Here is a 15,151-nt window from a genome sequence, read left to right on the forward strand (position 1 = left end):
CTCTGCTGTTTATGGTCCACGGTTGGGCAGCAGAAGATGTGAGCCTAAAGGCCAATGGGCCTCAGTGTTAATGTTACATGGCTGCTGCTGAAGACTTATGTAGGAAGTCTTTGAATGTGAAAGCAGAGAGAGGTCTCTTCAATGGCATCTGGAGACAATAAAAAAATAAAAACCTATAGTAACATTTTTTTATCTCCTCGATTTGAGGTAAAATTGTGTCACATAGAGTTCACACTGTTGTGTGATATCGCAGATATCACGTATCAACGCGTAACCATTCTGCGTCTTCAGATTCCTGGTGGGGGCACTCGGGCGAAAAAGTGTAAAATGCTTTTTCAGGCCAGCCACCCTCAATGAGGTTTTCCTGAGCTTTCCTCATTCACACTAGGCGAATGTCGGGGTGGTGCCTAACTTATAGGTTCCAGGCCGCTTCCTCCCTTCCCCCATCCTTTCTCTTTTCCCTTTCCCCGGATAGTGTGCTCGCCGAGGAACGTGATCCCTCAAACGTAATGGGCTAAATGGCCACAGCTGCCGAGAGCCCAGAAATCTAAATCCTAAATCCTGCGTCTTCAGGATCCACTCTGGCTGGTTACTTCACATATGAGAAGGCGTTGTAGGTTTCTTCAGGTTCCACAATGGGTGGTTACTGCACATATGGTAATGCTTGAACTCACTCGTCGTAGCAGTACTGCGCAGTTCTTGGTCCTGCCTTTCTGAAGGATGGTCAATGGTGATTGAGGGATAGGTATAAGAATAAGGGAATGGAAGGTTTGTAGTTTTGCGTTTTATACCAGATTATGTTTGTTTATTGGAAAGATATAAGTAAAAAAAAAATACTCCTTGAATTTTGTGTGTACAATAGGGCCATAGTGAAAGACGTGAGGTGATTTCCCGCCAATATGGGCAGTGGCTCTCAGAGGAAATAAACCACTGGAAGCAGTGTCGAAGGAGAACGGGATTCCCAGAAATAATTAAGAAAGATGGAAAATGGATGCCTGTCATTCTACTCCGCCGACAACCAGGGTAGCCAAGGGAGGTGAAGAAGATTGTATAGTAGTACCAGAGTAAGAAGAGGGTCACCGTAAATGGAACGCCACTGACAAGAGGGAGTGAGGCAGTCCCGTCGAAGGAAAAGAGAAGTTGGTAAGAAGTAAAAAAATTAGGACTAGTATTGTGGAAGAATAGCGTAGGAATTATTGTTTACACAGAAGAAAGGTTCTTTTAGCAGTTTTTTTTTTTTTTTTTTTATCCCTTTTAAATTGATGGTGTCTATTTTAAGGTACTAGGGTAGTGTCTTCATTATTCGATTAAAAAGTACCAGTAAAGCTTTTTACTTCGGCTTTTTTTTCCAAGACTGGTGACATTGTAGAACACGTTATGTATGGTTTCACGCCATTCTACGTCGAGACATACGAGGTGATGACACCATAATTTTAAAAATATTTTTGTTAGGCCTATTTTTATTAGCTTACTTTTGCACCTAGTAGATTGAAATTTTGCACAAACATTCAGTGAACCGATTAGTGTTATCAGATCTCTGCGTTAACACAGGGAGGCCAGAGAGGCAAAAAGGTTAAAAAAGATATATATTTTAACAAAAAATCCCTGTTTCGCGATTTTCTCGCCTCAGATACATGATGGAGACATGTGAATGGTATCGTTTGAAAGGCTGTTCTATTCTGAGACCAATGAGGTGCGAACCATGATTCTAGGATAAATAGGGATATCTTCAGGAAATTTGCTGTTTTATTTGGGAATTTGGGGTATTGTGGGGATTTTCTTAGCACATTGGTAAATATTTTTTACCTTACTTTTCAATATGGAAGCCTCAAATTTTGTACACACATTCAGTATACCATCTTATTATTTTCAGATTTGTTTCAGATCGCTGCGTTAACACAAGGGGAAAGGGGTCCAGACGGGCAAAAAGGTAAAAGATGGATATTTTTTTTTTTTTTACAAAAAAATCCCTATTTTCCTATAAATTTTCTTCCGTGGGGATATGATAGGGTCATGTAAGTTGTACCGTTTGATAGGATATTCTATTTTGAAGAGAATGATGTATAAATCATGACCCTAGAATAAATAGAGATGTTTCAGGAAATTTTTATATTACATCCAGGTCTTTTAGGGTCATCTGGGGCATTGTGGGGATGTTCTTAGCTCAATGGTAAATAATTTTTCCCGGCCTTACTATTCAAGATAAAAGCTTAAATTTTGTACACCCCTTACAATTTTTCAGTTGATTTTGAGATCTGTGCGTTAATACAGGGGGTCCAGAGGGGCTCAAAATTTGAAAAAAAAAAATCAGAAAAAAGTCCCAATTCCTCTCAAAATTTCCCGCCGCAGGGACATGGTAGGGAAATGTGAGTGGTACCGTTTGAAAATCTGTTCTATTCTGAAGAATATGTGATACAAACCATAATCCTAGAGTAAATAGGGATGATACTGTAGCTGCTTGACTGAAAGTTTATAATTTACGTTTATATATATATATATATATATATATATATATATATATATATATATATATATATATATATATATATAACAAATTTAAAATGGTTAAGTGCTAGACAAAGACGGTAACTTAAAAAAGTAGACACTGATATAAGAAAACAGCTGGAATCATTGAAGTGAAAGCAAGTAATATTTTGTTTGTTTGTTTTTTAACAAATGCGGGATTTGTAGTGGGGAAAGAATAATTTTAATCTAATTTTTGTCGCACTTACAATTTTTACCATCCATTTCGAGTTGATAGGTGTTAGAATCAAGCTTGTTCACCAGTCGGTAAGGGCCATTGTAGAGTGACCTAAGGGGGCTACTTTCGTCTTTCCGTGTTGCTAATCGTCTGACCAATACTTGTGAACCCAGAATGAATTCTGTGGGAACCTGATTTTGCTTACTTTTTGCTTTCAAACGTTGAAAATCCTGTTCTTTCTTGTATTCTAAGAGATCACGTACTTCATTCAGCGTGGTTAACCTATCCGCAATATCAGTGAGTGTTTCTATTGTGGGCAGTATATTTTGCAAAGGAAAGCGCGGTTCTTGACCGCACTTTTTGAAGACACTTGTTTGGAAACCTGCGTGTATTGCTGTTTTTTGTTACTAACTGTATATTTATGAGTACGAGCATTATTATCATTTCAATAGAAATGTTAACAATAAAAAGAGTAATTCGGGAAGTAATATGTTTCATTGCGGTGGCCAAACTTTGAGTGACGTTGCTGCTATTGCAAATGCGTTTATAGCAAATTTTCAAGTGATGCACAATAAATCGAGCTAGTCTTATTCCTATGGATCAACACAATAATTCGAAAATCCTGGATAAATTAAACATTAACTTTGTAGACATCGAAGATGTTGAGAATGCTATTAGAAAACTTAAACCACTGTCATCTTGAGGCCGGACAAAATACCGCCGTATATCATTAAGGCCTACTCAGAAATACCGAAATATTCCTTACAAGTTATATTTAACAAGTCAATAGCTCCTTCTACACTTCCTACGAAATGGAAGGTTGGTGACGATCCCCATATTATCACTGCATATTCCACTTTAGACCTTACATGTGCAATGTACAATGTTTTGAGGACATTGATGTTAGAAAAATCACATCCCAATCTCATGACAAAGCCAAGGTTCCTAAAGGCCTCATCAGCTAGTCTGTTACCATGAATATCGAATGATAGGTTTTACTATAGAGTGACTCCAAGATCAGTTATATAATCCACTCTCTCAATTAGCGTTTGATTAATACTGTACACATTGTGCACACAGTTCCTTTTCCTGGTGTATGATATTACTTTACATTTTTTAATATTTAACAGCAATTTGCTTGATTCACACCATTGGAAAATAGAATTTATGTCGCTTTGCCAAGAAATAGCGTCTAATTCCGTAGAGATACTTGATAGATTTTTAGATTGTCAGCAAACAATAGTTTGTGGGTGGATGTTATTACAGGTGGTAAATCATTAACAAATACTATAAATAATACAGGTCCTAAGTTCAATCCCTGAAGCATATCAGAGCCTACGATATACTCCTCAGTTAAAATATTCTTGTATCGAACGCGATGTTTGCGTTGGCAAAGATAGGACGCTATAAGATGTTGAAGTTTTTATGAAAAACTAGCATATATTACCCGCTTTGCTGGGTTGAAATAAAAATTTAAATGTACAATTCCGTATCTCAGGTATTTAGTACCCGTGAAATATGCTGTTTTCCTTTCTAATGGTATCGATTTAAACAGCATCGGAAAGATCATTGATCATCTCTGAGACCCCGAAAACCATTGATTCGACACAAATATTGGTCATTTTCGATCATTTATATATTTACATGCATGCATACATACATATTATAATTATATATGTATGTATGTACGTATATACATCGACGGAACCTTGAAGACAATGCCAATATCTGTAGGAGTGAAGCAACTTATAACCATTCGTGTGCTATTATTATATCCCCCTCCCCCATGTTGTGGGCCATGGCATCGAAAATGTCACCGTTCATCTCAGCGATCCCAAAATTGTGGATTAAACACTAATATCGGTCATTTTCGATCACTTTTAAGTATCTCTTCCTCGCCCTTCCCCAAGTTGCGGGGTCGAATTTGAATTTAAACGGCCAGCCTTGAACCTCATCCATGTTAAAAATTTGATCGAGATCGGTCTGAATATTCAGGAGGTTTAGAGTCACAAACATAGTGATTTTCAATTTTATATATCTATATATATATATATAGACATATTAGGTGTATATTATGCTATATGTATTTTAAAGTATTTTGATATCGTATTATTATGTTATCATATGTGTATTTAAAAGAATATAGGAATTAGGCCTAAAATGGCATACCACTTTTTATTATTGATTTTCCTGAAAAGCTGTAACGCAAAATAGTCCGAAATCAAAGGTAAATTAATTGTTGCCCATATCTATCGGCAATGTCTCAGCGCTTCAGAAGAAATATTAAAAATGATGCGCGTAATATATATATATATTTGAACTCAGTGTGCCATTTTAGGCCTATACGTGGGTAAAATGGCATACTAATTATTTTTACAACCGAAGATATGAAATATACAATTAGAAACATTTGTATTTTAATTCTAAACGTCCCTTAACAAATATCAGTTGTAAAAATTTCATATTACGATCTAGTGGAAATCATTTTACGATAGATATGAGAGTAGGCAAAATTATTTAAAACAATGGTTAATTGAATACAGTATTTTAAACGAATTACATCAGCTTTACCCAACATTACACAGTTCACAAACGTAGACTTTTTTTGACAGTCCAGCATAGTCTGCGTGAGCCCACTTCCGACAGGTCATGCACTGAAGCCTGCCTTCTTCTGGGCGAGAAGTTCATTACAATACAGACAAGGAGAATCACCATCATTATCGCTTAACACCAGTCCTACACACTTATCTTCCTCATCAAAAGTTAATGTTTTCTTAACTTTCTTTACAACTGTTTTCCGGAGATTAATTTTCTTTTCTTCGGCTGCTTCTTTTTATCATTTAAATAGGGGCTTGCGGTAAGAAGAGTGAATTGTTCTGTTCCCTTTATCTGTTTCGTTGTCTGGTGAGAAATACAATTGGAGAGATCTGTTCTATAGTAAGACGCTGAGGAGGTAGGAAGATAGATGTTTCTGAAGAAGGACCCTGTCCACTATGTACACTTTCTTATATTCTATCTACAATGTATCAGAGGCCATAGTATTATCACAGTTTTTAAATAAGTGTGTTTACGCCGTTAGAAATTAAATCTTCCTAATCAGATAAACATGATAGCATGCATTTTACACTGACAATGTAGATTACAAAACCGATTTTTGCCACAATTCTCGTATCTAATTTACACTTCAAATATGTACGTAGTTAGAAGAAAGATTATTCTATTCCAATGATAAACGTAAATCACCTTGGTATATCAATAGATAAACGTATACTAAAGAATTGCATTGTTTATTCTGAAGTATAAATACGATATATAAAACTTTGGGAATCTTTAAAGAAGCCGGGCAAAATGGCATACTATGCCATTCTGCCCGGAGGGAAGGTATGTCATTTTTCTTGGGCGACATATTTATGTTTTATTCATTTTCACTTGTTACTCGAGATCGTATTTGTCGGTTTCTGCTTTAACATGTTTTTCTGTAAATATGTCGTTATGTATAGCAGTAGTTTGCATGTTGCTACAACACGATTTCTGAAAGAAATAAACTGTTTCATCAATAATAATAATAATAATAATAATAAATCAACCACTTACTTTTCAAAATTGTTTTCCCTTTATGCAGTTGAGAGCTCTGTCGTGTCGCCATTTACACAGATTCAGTGCTGCCACAGTAGTTTTCAGCACACATGTTCTCAGTGTTGCCAAAGGTGCAATTCCGTTAGAATCCACTCTATGCCATTTTATCCTAGTACGCCATTTTAGGAACAATTACTCTATTATCATGATCGAAAACTGTAATTAGGCATTTGCCTGTTGTTTTCTGAAATAAATATATAAATAAAATGAAGTACTAAAACAAATTTTAAAATCCTGTTTCGATTGCAGGTATGCAGCAGACGTTCAGCTACCATTCCCAAGTGTTGAGTCAATGATGTTAAGAGAAAGAAGAAGAACACAACGTGCAATACCAAATAATAGGGAGGCAGTAAATACTGCGTTAATGGATTCGAACTATTCTGTGGGATTATCAGGAAATCCACCATCTGAGTCTACAGCGGGTTGGTTCAAATAAAAGATGGGAAGTGCCTGGTTTTCCTATCAGTGTATCTAATGCATCTGTTCATCAACTGTAGTACGTTTTTCATCGACGGAACCTTGAAGACAATTCCAATATCTGTAGGAGTGAAGCAACTTATAACCATTCGTGTGCTATTTGAAGGAAAGGTATGTATATTGTGACAAATAAGTTGTAAAGATGTTATCAGTTTATCGAATTATAAGTGAATATATTTTTTTCTTCATATATTTTTTCCTCTAAAACACTCTTTAGCCCAATTGTGCGAAGAGAAAGGAGGCTCTTTCATATGAGTTTTTAGCAGCTTCATTTATGTCATCTCTGCTGTACGGAGAAATTGTGCAGTGTGCGGTTCATCAGGATAGTAAAACTGCCTCTGACACAGTTTAACCATAGAAAATACATAGTGCTCCGAGGACATCATCATGCCTAAAGCAGGAAGTGATGTAGAACAATCAGAGCATGTTGGACGGTATGTTAAAAGTGTATTCATGTTAAGTATCGACACTTGAAAAAAAAAAAAAAAAGAAAGAAAACCGATATGTAATATTTAATACTCGAGGAAGAAGTATTCTTCAACTTACTTAGTTGACGTAGGAATGAAATTATCGGTTGGTTTTCGGACAGCATTTACAATATTTCGACAGGTAATCAGCCTAGACCTTTTTTCCCTTGAAAACTAACCCTTAACTAGTCGCATGGAAAAAAAAAGTCACATAATTAGTCGCGCGCGGAATTTTGTTCCGCAAAATAATTATTTAGCAAAACCGGTGTAATATTTATTGTCTTTATATTTAACTTTTGGTTAAAATATATGTTTTAATAGGTGTTTAAATTTATTTTATAACATTGAATACATAAACTAACATAATAATACCTTACTGAAATAATGAAGGAAATATTCTGCCAAATAATAAAGAATGATTAAATGTATAGCACTTGACAAGGAATATAGGGTACTTTTTACCTAATTTGAAACGTTCATATAAATGATGTTTTTGCTTATCGGCTTACATGTCAATACACAACCTACCTATCCTCATCTTAATGTACCTGTGTTCCATTTTGATGAACACGTTCTTTACAATATGTGACAGTTTCTTTATGTATACCGCACTTCGTCTATTTTCTTTCCTCGTGCAGAAAGCACAACGTTCTGAATTTGGAACTGGATCAGTCAAAGTAGATGTAACATCTGGTATTCCTGCATACTAGAACACCATACCTGCATATCGACTTTCATTGAAATTAATTTCAATTGAAAATATATTTTTGTAAAAGAAAGTGTAAAAAAAAAAAAAAAAAAGTGGTGGTGGTGGTGGCACATATTTGCGATAAGTCTTGTAGTCACCGAATCGCGTAATTGGTATCGGCCAAACAATAAAATGAAACGAAGCGTAAAATTTCTAGGATAAAAAATGGTAAATTACTTAGTCGCACGGGATATTTTGCTCCTCAAAATGCACCACTAACAAATAAATACGAAAAATAGTTACGAATGACTTGGGCAACGATTGAAATCTGTATTGTATAATCATGGAACTTTAAAAGGCAGCTAGACGAAAGTTCAAAAGCATCCGATTGAAAGTAAGGAGAGAGAGAAAAATAAGAAAAGAAAGAAAAAAATGTGAAAATGCGCAACAAAATTCCGCGTGCGACTAATTAAGAGCTAAACTACGTATGAAAAGTTCCGCTATCCTTTGTTTGCTCTTTATTCTTTCTTGTCATTTCACGATCTAAGTAGTTGAAATACTATTTCAAATACAGTAGACTGTCACTAATCTGCTCACCATCTTGTTATAAAAAGTAAGTAATAATAATAACAGTGACGTGGTAACTGTAATATGGACTGTAGAAATTTTCAGTGATCTTGTACTTTTTAGTCTAAAACGGAAAAGACTACCAAAAAACTCCCAATTGATTGACGGGTTGGAGTAGTGCACGGAGAGATTATTAGGCAATCAATTATATAGACTTTTAAAAAATATTATTTTCCAGATTGGTGTTTTTCATTTTAGGTTCAGTTTAGATTGAAGCAAATACTAGACGCTCGCCAACCCTAGAATGAAACTTAACTGAAAAGCTTAAAAGAACTTGCACTCCGATGAACTCCTGATATCCGTGACCTATAGAGTTTTAGAACCTCTATGTTACGTAAATAGTGAATCATTCCACCTTCTTTGCTTCTTATCAAAATACAAAATATTATAATGTAAAAAGTTTAGGTAGATGTAAAATCTTTCATAGCGAATTTTTGGACTGCATAATGCTCAGATTCAAAATCAGAATGTCACCAATGCATTTTGTATCAGTCAAACAAATTACAGTAATTTTGGTTAACTAAGTGTATGAGTCTCATACTAAACCTACAAACAAGCTAGTTGGCGATTCAGTCTACTAAGGGCTATAGTCAACCAGACTGCTTTTTCTTTGACGATGTGTGTGAGCAACATATCCAGTTTTATGTATTATTTTTCTGCTTTTGACCGAAATTTGCTAACTCTTAATTCAAGATCCTTCGCAGTTGCCTCACGAGCATAAAAAATTCCGCATCTTTGTCAATTTCAATACCGAAAGTCTCATATAAACCTGTGCAGAAAAGTTACTAGCTTCAGAACTAGCACTGTATATAATTGTGGGAAAGCTAAATTTCAACACGCGCTATTTTGAATTCGAGAAATTGTGGAGTGGCGGTCCATATCAACGTAAGGAAGTCATACATATGCAATCCAGTAATTCATATTTCATCAACATTGCAATGGGTGTGCAAAGGATTCCCTATTGGTTTGGATATAATTCCCAGGCATGCTCTCAACAGAATTCTCAGATATGCTCTGATTTCAAGGTGGTGTCAATGTAGGAAAAAGGTAATCCTTGACAACAGTGGACACGGAATGCTTCGGCGGGAATCATTAATTCAACCATCTTTGCAGTTTCCTTACAGTGCGATGTTAGTACTAAAAGAGTCTGCTGTTGGTACTAGGAATCAAATATAGGACCATGTGGTAATCATTAAACTACACGGAAATACCTATAATATTTTCCAATGTAAGACCTGAAGCTTTCCTGGTGTTGTGATGCAAACTTGAGATATATCAACCAGGTGCTGTGTACATTCTTCTCATCTTCAGAGTCAGTATGGAAAGCCCAGAGAAGCTGCATATATGCGATCTAGATAGACACAACTCGTGGATTGTCCAATCAGTTAGGTGGCCCGGAAACTCTTGATTGTCAGTTGTCTGTGGGGGCTGTTGATTTCTAATTAGAGAAATTCATGTAGGACTAAATAGATAGCCAATATTCCTGTTGAGATCGTTGTCTTGCAGCATAGTTGTGGCTTTCTTTACTTTCTATGTCAATACCTTGAGCGTCGGGATAGCAGAGTTGTTTTAGTAATTAACATGGCTTGCTCTTCTTTTATACTTTGCCCAGCCAGTCGTAATTTGTTGGCTGGAACCGTTGTATGTAGGTGGTAAGTTCCCTGCATCGAACTTCAATAGTGCATCTGCTTGCCTTTATAATCAACTAGAAGGTGAGAATAGTGTCTGTTCTCGAAACATTGGACGATGTATACAATACTTCGTTGATATAATGAGAACAGCTGTTTGAATTCCCCAATGTAACTAATAGTAAATACATCCACTCTATAAAGATTAATATCCTTAATTTGAGTTCTCTGTATGAACTAAATTACTGTATTTTCGGTGTCTCCAGTTACCAATTGTTCAATACAGAAATAGAAAAGCTGGATATATATATATATATATTGTGTGAATTTCGTTTGAAATTTATCCTTGTGAAGAGATGATAATGAACTTACAGAAAACAAGAAGGGAAACACAATCTTCAACTAGTATTTAATGAGATATAGCCATCTTGTAATTTATAGATTTTTCTTTTTATAACAACCTGGAACGTACCAATACCTAGTCCATTTCTAGTTATAGGATCGGAAGGTGGCTGCACTAGGTGATTGAACATTCAGTAATTTGGTTTGTAAGTAGGACATTAAAAAGTTCGGTAGTTAATTGAGAAATGGCTATGTAATATATATATATTTAATATATATATTTTTTAAGCGTTCTTATTAAATAATGTGTTTCATTTCATGTTAAAGAAAATAATTACTGTGAAAGTTTTCCTCTTCACAGTTATTTGCTGGCTGCCTGTTATGTTAATATGTATTTATTACTTATTGCAGGGTGAAGATGGTGTTGAAGAGAAAATGATAACACAAAATAGATGGGAGAAGGAATTGATCGAGCAATCAGAAACACAATTGGAAGATTAGACAAATATTCATATGAAATAGGAAAAGCTGGTCTACCACAGACGTAGTGTTAGAGCGACGGAAGGTAATCATTTTTAAGTAAATCATCTAGCTTTCCAGGGACTAATAACTACACACTTTGATTTATTTCAGTCAGGGCCAGCCTAGGCTATTTGCCTTTTCCCTTTTCTCCAGAGAGAAGAAATCTTAAAAGCCACGATTTTAATTATGCTACCCCATCAAGAACAACGAAGGGGAGGGAAAAGCACTTACACTCAGAAAGATCTAAACACTACAAATACAATCTCGTTGTGTCTTTTTTTTTCAAATAATAATTATTATTATATTAGTGAAAGATAAAGCAAACACACTTGTAGAGGAAAGATGGTAATCCTTTTTTATAGAATTCAATTTCAAGCTTCAATCTCAATATATAAGTTGACAATTCCAGTGCAACTAGCTCTTTTATCTTTATTTTTTGATTTTCCTTCTACATTTGTTAAAAAAAATTAATAAAACCTTGTTTCCGTCTTCAATTCTAAGGAACTTGCTTGTAACAAAGACAAGTAGTTTTCATATCAAAACTGTAATAACTAACAGGTGTTTCCTACTGTTCAAGAATTGAGTTCTTGTATTTGACAACAATCAAGTAATCCATGCTGGGATTTGTTTGACCATTTGCTTTAGAACTGTCCATGTGACCTAAATATGATTTATAAACGTAGTATTCAAATCGAAGGCGGGCTTAGTAAATTCAAGTACCATCGTCATGAAGTCTGTTTCCAACAAGAAATATTTATTGTAAATAATATAGTTATGACAGATTTTGCCACTCCTTGCAAATGGACGTGTTGCACATATGGTAGAGCCGGACCTGAGTTCAGTCATTAATATCGTATGGAATATCCTGGAATAGAATTTGTCATACAACAAAATATTTATAATGCAAATGAAGATACTAAGAATAATTATATCAGCTGCCATTCGAACACTTACCAAACTTCTTTTATAGTTAAGTGTACTACCATGTATATATTCTGGAAACATCTTCTATCCATATTTACTTATTTTAATGTCCTTAGGGGGCGCGGTGGCTCAGTGGTAGAGCGTTCACCTCTGGTGCTTGGGGTCCCGGGTTCGATCCCAGCCCCCGCCAAGTGAACTTTGTGGTGGACAAACACCGTGCTCGTGGGTTTTCTCGGGGTTCTCCCGTTTCCTCCCACTTTCTTCATTCCACCATTTCATTCATATCTCATCATCACCGTCTCCTTTAGCCTCACCGGCATAACCATGGGACGTAAAACTTAAAGATTTCATTTCATTTTTTTTAATGTCCTTAGCAGAGCTATATGCTCCATTTATCATGTGGCAAATAACAGGTATGTGTATGATAATTTTCAGTACAAGGAAATAATACTAGAAATATAAGAATTAAAACAAATACAAATAAAAGCAGTTGAGAATGCTCCAAGAGCATTGCCAGAACGAACTTAAAAAGAATGGAGAGGGAAGGATAACTCTCATTGTTCCTAGATGTAATAATAAATCTTTTTATCCGCACCTTCTTCTCTCTCGCAAAAATTTGCAAAATACCATATCTCTACGACTTACGGTTCCCGAGATATAGCTTCTTAAATCTCCCTAAATTCGAACTTTCTTGGTCAATATCTGGGGACGGTGGCCAGTTGGTCAGTGGCCACTGGTTATTATTTGGTACCAAAATTTTTACCATCCTCTTAGGTATTGATCAACACCATTATTATCTCTCTATGACTTACTGTCCCCGAGATATGGCTCCTTAAATCTCCCGAAATCGATTTTTTTTTTGGGGGGGGGGGTCAATATCTCGGGAACGGTAAGAGTGACGCGAAAAATTCCATCACTTTCTCAGATTGTTTTTGACGGTCTATCGAATAGAGGGCTCAAAATTGAAAAAAAAAATAGCAAATAATAGACAGACAGACACACAGAGATAGACAATTCAGTAATGAACTTCTTAATAATTCAGACTGAGGGTTACATCTAAGAATAAAGTAATTGTACAGTCAGTGACAAAAGTTCTTTCGGTTTTATGAAAGTACTTTCGCAAATAACTTCAGAATGAAACGACAATTAGAATACAGTTTTTAGTAAGTTAAAAACAATGTAATTTTCTGTACGTTCCACCCATACCAACTTCATTCCCAAAATAAATTTTACGAAACGGAAAGAATGTTTGTCGCTGATTGTACATATAATCTAAATTCAGCGTTGGAATCCTTGAAGTACTGCTTATGCCAATGTAAAAGTGCTCACACATGGACACATTTCGAGTTTTTTTATAAATAGTAATTTGAGGAGAAGGAATGAATCCTATGAAACTATTTTTAAATATACACGTCCATGGGGTTCCTTTTAAAAAATACCTCATATGTGGGATATAAATACCCAAACTTTAAGGCCATTTTCCTCGTAACCTCTTAAACGAATATGTTTGACAATAGTTCAGTTGGATTCTGCCTCCTGAAATAAGTACCAAAATGCAATTAGAAATTTGTCCAAGCCTGGACACTGTTACGTAGTAGCGACATATATATATTCATGCCCCAGGAAATTCTTAGTACTGGGTAATTTGCACAAGCAGTTACCTAGAAATTGACTCCTTAAATCAGAGGAATTGCAAAACTTAAATTAATCAGCACCGACAATTAACAGTGACACAGCCATGTAAGCCCGGCAATACTATTGCAGATTACCTTTTTCTTTTTTCTCGACAAACATGCAACATTTTGAAACAAATGATAAATAACTTTAAATGTACATGCAGGGCCGGATCTTGAATCCTGCGAACTACGCGTTCGCATGAGGCGCCAAGCTGGTATAGTAATTTTGTGTTTTAAATATGTATATTTATTAGAGAAAATATTATGATGAAAAATTTTCCAAATAGCTTCAAATAAGTATTGTACAGATAACATACATCAAAAAGACAATAAAGTCGAATCTTTGTGTGGCTGGCTGTAAAATACCTTTACAATTGAAATGGACTCATACATCAATTGGCGTCAATGTCATACTCACAAGTGACACTAGTTTCAGGGAAATTTCCCTTTATTTAAGGAAAAAGGGAGATTCTACAAATATGAGATGAAATGTACGGAAATTTAGCTTCTACGGTAGTACGACTAAAGACAGCAGAATTCTTTCCAAATTCCCAGCATACGCACAAAATACAGATGTAATAGTCTCTTCATTCCTCTCCAAAAAAACCACCCGCGAACTTGGTGGAGAATATAATTGCCAAATATGTCTTTGAAATGAGAATGTTTCAACAAACAAAAAGAAGTCAACTGCACGTGTTGCTTGTGGATTGGGTGGCATTATCACAGTAGAAAGAAATGCCTTCAAGGGTGCTCCGCCTTGTCGTAAACAGTGTCCTCGCATAGTGCTTCGGTTCAATGACCACGGTTAAGGATTGAGAAAGGCCAGCGTAAATGAAATGTGCATTATCGAATTTGAAGCAACTAGGCTTTTGATGTCCATTGGTCCAGGGAGGGGGCGAATACTAAGAAAAGACGGGCAGTATAAATGAATATTTTTATCATTTCTGAGGGAAATTTTAACTTTGGCTTACAATCGCTGCCCACTGCTTAATGCTCTCTTTGTTAATCTCTGTCCATTTGTCATTCGCCCACATTTTCGTTTCTATCCTGAGTCTTTTTTAAATGATATCTGTTTTTCCTTTTCAATAGTTCTTTGTTTTTCATGTAATAATAATAGCCGACGATAAAAAACAAAAAGCAAGTAGAGCATTTTATCGGAAAAGAAAGCTACGAAACTTGAAAGAAGATAAGAGGCACGGAAAGGCTCTATGAAGTTGCTTTCAACTTGTGGACAACATTTCGAAAGTTGATTATCATATATATATATATATATATATATATATATATATATATATTGAGGTGGGGGAGTTGTCAATGCCAGTTACTGCTAACGAAGCATCTGCAAGTCGACAAACTTTTCAAACTGTAAGTTTATTTTACTTGATTTCGGTGATCTAATTGTTAAATTAAAATGGAAGGGATACGGTCTCTTCGGGTCTGAGTTAAATTTAATGTTTTTCAAT

The 15,151-nt window shown here is 35.5% G+C and overlaps 1 long non-coding RNA gene across 2 annotated transcripts in view; it reads left to right on the plus strand.

Annotated features, from left to right (window-relative positions):
* Nucleotides 1–15,151, plus strand: part of LOC145674402 (uncharacterized) — an 81,575-nt gene that overhangs the window by 17,059 nt on the left and 49,365 nt on the right. For both annotated transcript variants that reach the window (XR_014128920.1, XR_014128919.1), the window contains exons 3-5: nt 863–1,143; nt 6,587–6,925; nt 10,978–11,131. This is a non-coding gene — a long non-coding RNA (uncharacterized LOC145674402). The remainder of the gene's footprint in view (nt 1–862; nt 1,144–6,586; nt 6,926–10,977; nt 11,132–15,151) is intronic.

The sequence above is a fragment of the Thermobia domestica genome, chromosome 17 (genome assembly GCF_964235325.1).
Source record: "Thermobia domestica chromosome 17, izTheDome1.hap1.1, whole genome shotgun sequence".
In the NCBI taxonomy this organism is placed as follows: Eukaryota; Metazoa; Arthropoda; class Insecta; order Zygentoma; family Lepismatidae; genus Thermobia; species Thermobia domestica.